Source organism: Mandrillus leucophaeus, unplaced genomic scaffold, assembly GCF_000951045.1.
Source record: "Mandrillus leucophaeus isolate KB7577 unplaced genomic scaffold, Mleu.le_1.0 Scaffold549, whole genome shotgun sequence".
NCBI lineage: Eukaryota > Metazoa > Chordata > Mammalia > Primates > Cercopithecidae > Mandrillus > Mandrillus leucophaeus.
In genome coordinates this window covers 975,428-981,838 of record NW_012105908.1, presented here as the reverse complement: position 1 = coordinate 981,838, position 6,411 = coordinate 975,428, and the positions used below count along the sequence as shown (strand labels likewise).

The 6,411-nt window shown below is 43.8% G+C and overlaps 1 protein-coding gene and 1 pseudogene across 5 annotated transcripts in view; both read left to right on the top strand.

Moving 5' to 3' along the window:
- The first annotated feature begins 3,052 nt into the window (after window positions 1-3,052).
- On the top strand, window positions 3,053-3,517 carry LOC105552223 (annotated as a pseudogene). The gene has a single exon (XR_001007965.1). The product of XR_001007965.1 is annotated as a 40S ribosomal protein S15a pseudogene (transcript).
- A 1,978-nt stretch (window positions 3,518-5,495) lies between these two features.
- N4BP2L2 (NEDD4 binding protein 2-like 2) overlaps window positions 5,496-6,411 on the top strand; it is a 96,237-nt gene continuing 95,321 nt past the window's right edge. Inside the window, exons 1-2 of one of the 4 annotated variants that reach the window (XM_011997812.1) lie at window positions 5,559-5,666; window positions 5,762-5,829. The gene's annotated coding sequence lies outside the window, so the exon portion shown is untranslated. Of the gene's footprint in view, window positions 5,830-6,411 lie in introns of all 4 variants that reach the window. The other 3 variants (XM_011997810.1, XM_011997811.1, XM_011997813.1) reach the window with 3 other exon arrangements.

The following is a 6,411-nucleotide window of genomic DNA, read 5'->3' as shown; positions in this document are numbered from 1 at the left end:
ATAGACAACAGTTGCCTTCAGTTGTTAGAATGAAGTAAAAAAACCTTCTCCCGCCAACCTTGAGAGCAAGTTTCTGTCTCACACATGCATTAAACATTTTTGTTTAGCAAGCAGGCGCAGAGTAGCTTACAGAGCCTACGTAGTAAGCCTCAGGACCGTTCTTTGTCCTTTTAGTGCTCTGACTACTATGCTGCATGAAAGGCTCTTTTCAGGCAGATGCTATAGTTTTCACAGTTGATATCAGACAACCAGAATTCCTACTGACTTATGGTTGAATGTCATCTCAACAGGTGTGGGCTACAGTCTTCATTCTCTTCTTATCATTTGTTCAGTAAAGGTAGGGAGAGTCTCCAAAATATTTTAACTTGAATACTTTTAATTTCGCCACTGAGAATCCATTTCTTATATCCTTCATGATATTTACAAGCCATTAGTTTTGAAAAGTCATTTATGACATTAACGAGCAAAGTAGTGTTGATGGAGGTATAAATAGCTAAAGGGGTGGTTGTACTCCCTCTGGAACACAGTCTTTTTGATATGAGGCTAGCTGACTCTCTCCCGCTCCCCATATAAACAACTGATTAGAATGCTAGCTGCACCTACCATGTGGCTTTAACACACATTTACATATGATATTGTCTATATAAAAAATTATGTATCTGTTATATTACAGACATCATAACAATCTCGTAACCATGCTCTAAAAAAAACCCACTTCTTACTCACAGTTAAACCTTTCTTTAATGAGGCTTCCAACTCCCACCATGCCATGGAAACTGCTTCACTAGTGCCTCCTGTGAGCTCCTCGCCTCCAGTTCCTTGGATTCCTAGTTGTCCCCCTCTCCCTGGGGCATTTAACGCTCTTGGTCATCACCTTCTTTTTGATACGTTCACCTCCCACCTCTCTGTTCTTTTTTGCAGCCTCCTCTTCTTGCCTGCTTGTTCAATATTGGGGATCTTGAGAATTTTTATCTCATTCTTCTAGTTTTCTTACGTAATCTTCGTAGTCTCCTTGAATCAGTCTGGCTAAGCCCGAGGCTTCAACTAGTTCTTCCACGCTAAAAACTCCCAATACCTTCATCTCCAACTCCTCTCTTGAATCCAGACAAATCCCCAACACTACCATCTGGTGATCTTCCAGGCAAATAAAATGTACCATGCGCAAAACTGAATTCATCAATACTTATCCCCCTTTACTCACTACATGGCCCATTTCTCTTGCTAGCTTTTCTTTTCCTACTTAATGACACTATGGACTTAGCCCATTTTGTGTGGCTATCAGGGAGTATCTGAGGCTGAGGCTGGGTAATTTATAGAGAAAGGAAGTTAATTTAGCTCACGTTTCTGCAGTCTGTACAAGAAGCGTTGCACCAGCATCTGCACAACTTCTGGTGAGAGCTTTTGTACTGCATCAAAATACGGCAGGGAAGGTCAAAGGAGGAAGTGGGCACATGCAAAGATAGACCAAACCTGAGGGGCGTCCTGGCTTTATTTAATTAATTTATTTATTTCTTAGATGCAGGGTCGCTTTGTTGCCCTGGCTGGAGTACAGTGGCTCAATCTGGGCTCACTGCAGCCTCTGCCTCCCAGGTTCAAGTGATTCTCCTGCCTTCGCCTCCTGAGTAGCTGGGATTACAGGCGCCTGCCATCATGCCTGGCTAATTTTTGTATTCTTAGTAGAGATGGGGTTTCACCATGTTGGCCAGGCTGGTCCTGAACTCCTGACCTCAGGTGATCCACCCGCCTTGGCCTCCCAAGGTGCTGGGATTACAGGCATAAACTACGGTGCCTGGTGCCACCTCAGCCTCTTAAAGTGCTGGGATTACAGATATGAGCCATCACATCGGGCCTCTCAACAGCATTTATTGAAGAGACTGTCTTTTTCCCTATTAAGCATTGACTATTTGCATGTCTTCTTTTAAGAAATGTCTGGGTGGGGTGCGGTGGCTCACGCCTGTAATCCCAGCACTTTGAGAAGCCAAAGCAGGAATATTACTTGAGGCCAGGAATTCAAGACCAGCCTGGGCAACAGAGTGAGACCCTGTCTTTACGAAAAGGACAAAAATTGTCTGGGCATGGTGGTACACACCCATAGTCCCAGCTACTACTTGGGAGGCTGAGTGAGGAAAGGTCATTTGAGCCCGTGAGGTTGAGACTGCAGTGAGCTCTGATGGCACCACTGCACTCCAGGCTGGGTGACAGAGTGAGAGCCTGCCTCAAAACAAACACCCTAGTAGAAGTGGCCAAAAAAAAAAAAAAAAAAAAAGAAAAGAAAGAGAAAATAAAAGAAATAGCAGAGACTAGGTAATCTAGAAGGAAGAAAAATTTAGCCTGCACAACATGGTGAAAACCCATCCCTACAACAAATGCAAAGATTAGCAGGGCATGGTGATGCATGCCTATGGTCCTAGCTACTCAAGAGACTGAGGTGGGAAAATTACCTGAGCCCAGGAGGCTGAGGCTGCAGTGAGCTGTGATTGTGCCACTACATTACAGCCTGGGTGACACAGTAAGACCTTGTCTTAATAAATAAATAAAAATAATAACAAATAACAAACTTATTTCTCACAGTTCTGGAGGCTGCAAAAAACATCAGACAAATCCCAACATAAGAATATGCTACAAGATATCTGATCAGTTTTCCTCAAAATTGTCAAGGACTGCCAGGCACTGTGGCTCACACCTGTAATCCCAGCACTTTGGGAGGTAGAGGCGGGTGGATCGCTTGAGTTCGGGAGTTTAAGACCAGCCTCATCAACATGGTGAAACCCCATCTCTAATGAAATACAAATATTAGCAAGGCTTGTTGGTGGGCGCCTGTAGTCCCAGCTGCTCAGGAGGCTAAGGCAGGAGAATCTCTTGAATCTGGGAAGCAGAGGTTGCAGTCAGCCGAGATGGTGCCACTGCACTCTAGCCTGGGCGACAGAGCAAGATTCTGTCAAAAACAAAACAAAACAAAAAGGCAAGGTAACCAAAAATAAGCTTAAGATACTAAAAAAATAAATTTAAGAAATTGTCGCAGCCAACTCCTTGCACTCTCCCCTCCGGTCTCCTTTCCGCCACCTTTCCGCACCGCCGCAATGGTGCACATGAATGTCCTGGCTGATGCTCTCAAGAGCATCAACAATGCCGAAAAGAACAGGCAAACGCCAGGTGCTTATTAGGCCTTGCTCCAAAGTCATCGTCCGGTTTCTCACTGTGATGATGAAGCATGGTTACACTGGTGAATTTGAAATCATTGATGATCACAGAGCTGGGAAAATTGTTGTGAACCTCACAGGCAGGCTAAACAAGTGTGGAATGATCAGCCCCAGATTTGATGTGCAACTCAAAGATCTGGAAAAATGGCAGAATAATCTGCTTCCATCCCACCAGTTTGGTTTCATTGTACTGACAACCTCAGCTGGCATCATAGACCATGAAGAAACAAGATGAAAACACACCGGAGGGAAAATCCTGGGATTCTTTTTCTAGGGATGTAATACATATATTTACAAATAAAATGCCTCATGGACAAGAAATTGTCACAGCCAAAAGGAGCCTAAGGAAACATGATAACTAAATGTAAGGTGGTATCCTGGATGGAATCCTGGAACAGAGAGGGCATTTAGGTAAAAATGAAGGAAATTTGAATAATGAATATGTTATATAACTAATATATAACTGATACGTAATAATGTTACATATAATATGTTATAACTAATAAGTTATAACAAGTTAATGTTAATGTATCAATGTTAGGTCATTAGTTGTAACAATGTAAGAGGTTAGTAATAAGGGAAACTGTGTGTGTGTGTATGTGGTACATGGGAACTCTACCATTTGCTCAATTTTTATGTGCATTTAAAACCTAAAATAGTCTAAAAATAAAATAGTCTAAAAATAAATCCTAAAAATAGTCTATTAATAGTAAACAAGTAAGGAGAGCAATGGAGTATAACCGCCTGAACAAAAGAAATCCACAAATTCATACTGATAGTGAATAAATAAACAAGTAGGGTTCTGCTCTATAGCAGCATCTGGATTGACAAATGTGGAAGACTTGAAGAAGGCGGGAAAAAAAAAATCCCAACATTTATGGAATCTGAATCATAAGGTAAAGTTTGATTAGGAGCAGGATATTTGCTTGGTCTCAAAGTATAACCTCACAGATTGATTTTTTTTTTTTTTTTTTTTGAGATGGAGTCTCGCTCTTGTTTGCTCTTGTCACCCAGGCTGGAGTACAATGGCATGATCTCGGCTCACTGCAACCTCCACCTTCAAGTGATTCTCTTGCCTCAGCCTCCCAAGTAGCTGGGATTATAGGTGCCCGCCACCATGCTCGGCTAATTTTTGCATTTTTAGTACAGATGGGGTTTCACCATGTTGGCCAGGCTAGTCTCGAACTCCTGACCTCAGGTGATCCACCCACCTCAGCCTCCCAAAGTGCTGAGATCACAGTCGTGAGCCACCGTGCCCGGCTGCTTATTAGTTTTAAGGGGGAAAATATGCCATGGAGAAACAGGGCAATACCTTGATGGGGTGACAAAGATTAATATTATTTTATAATGAGCATAGTGTGCCTGCGGATGTAACACACTGAGAACGCCACAACCTCATGTAAATGTGGCTGTTTCAAAGGAGGATGCATGACTTTAATTATGAGAAGACAAAGGTCATAGTACAAATCTGTATTTGAGATAGATTTCTTTCTAAGATGGGTTGCTTTGGTGAACTCCCTTGATCACAAGGCTGTTAAATAATCAAATGTAGATATTCCAGACTGTAATTTTAACAACAAATGAAATTGTTAACACGTTGGAGATGGAAAAAGGTACATATCCATAGAAATAATTACTTAAATATGAAGAGATGATCAGTTTTCCTTGCAAGGACCTGAAATTATGGGGGATGGGGAACCAGTGGAGGAAGGACGGGTTGGAGAGGTGGTGGGAAGAGAAAAGCAGCCCTCAGTTGAGGACTGCCGGTTGTTTGATTTGTATTTATTTTTAATGTAACAAACACTTACATAACGCTTATTCTTACCAGGAGCTCGCTGTCCTACGTGCTTCGCATATATTGACTCTTAATGGGAAAGCTCAGTGATCGGTCTGTATTTCCTAAAACAAAACAGCGACATGACACTAAGCGATTTTGCTCATAAGTATTTTTATCTGTTATTGGGGACCTGCGCCGCAGTAATTCTTTCCTTCCACAGAAAAGCGTGAACCTAAAATTACGTCAGGTGGTCTTTCGTAGAAACGGCCAGAATCCAAATTTGTGATATCATCTGTGGAGTTCCGTTGGAAAAGTCAGCTGGCTCTTTGTCTTCTAGAAAGCCCTAAGAAGCATGCACTGAGAGCCGGTTACACATCTATTTCAGGCGCCAGGTTCTCATATTCCCTTTTCCTTCGGGGGCGAACGCCAGAGGAGGTCGCTGCTTTCTTTTAACTAAAGTTGGTGTTTTTCGATAACTTCCCTTCTCCAGGTCTAGGAACTAATTCCGGTCTGCTTTAGTTGCCAAATTAGTGCGTTTATCACGCCATGGATTCTGGGAGACCTAGTCTCCGCGCCGTGAGGTTTACGGAGCCGGTGTGAACGTCAGACTTCAATTCCCACAATGCCTGACGCAAAAGCCTAGTTTTGGCCTGGGTAACCGAGAGGTGGTCGCCATCTTGCGTACGGAGGTGCCGTTTGTTTCCGCGATTCTGAGAGCTAGGGTTTTAGTTCTTCCAGACCTGGGCTTTAGGGCTGTGTCTCCGCTTTTCTTTCACCTTCACAGAGGTTCGTGGCTTCACAAGAAGAAGGTTTTATTGGGAGGTAAAGGTCAATGCGTAGGGGTAGAGTAAGGTGAGTAGACACCCCGTTTTAGAAGTGAGGGTGGGGTGGTGGTGGCGTTTTTCGCTTTCACTTCTTGACCCTTTAGGTTAGCTGTAAGCGTAGAAGCAAGCTCAGTGTGAACTTTTGCGCCTCAGAGACCTCCAGAATTCCTGGACAGGACCTGAGCATGTCTCCATTGGGACAAAAAAGCTGGGTGACGCACTTCTGCCTGGGCCGCTCACTGGAAGTCTGGAGTCGTGGAGCTCGGATAGTGTATAGGCCACGCTCCGTTAACGCAACCCGGTTGCTCTTCTTCGGGACTTTTCCGACACATTTCGAATGGGGAAATGAGAAGCCGAGAGGAGGCCTGTTGGCGTTCTCCGCAGTTGTCCTCCTCCAGCTCTGTGGCCTACTTCCATCATTCTCTAGTTCGCCTTTTTGTCCATTTCTTTTTCTCTCGTGTTAGGAACATCAGAGAGTGGCACAATGAAGAATTGGGTGGAATAGGCCTCTGGGCTGTACTCTGAGGTCCCTAAGGTGTTTCAATTTTTTTCTTTTCCCCCGAGAGGGGGTCTCGCTCTGTTGCCAGGCCGGAGTGCAGTGGAGCCATCT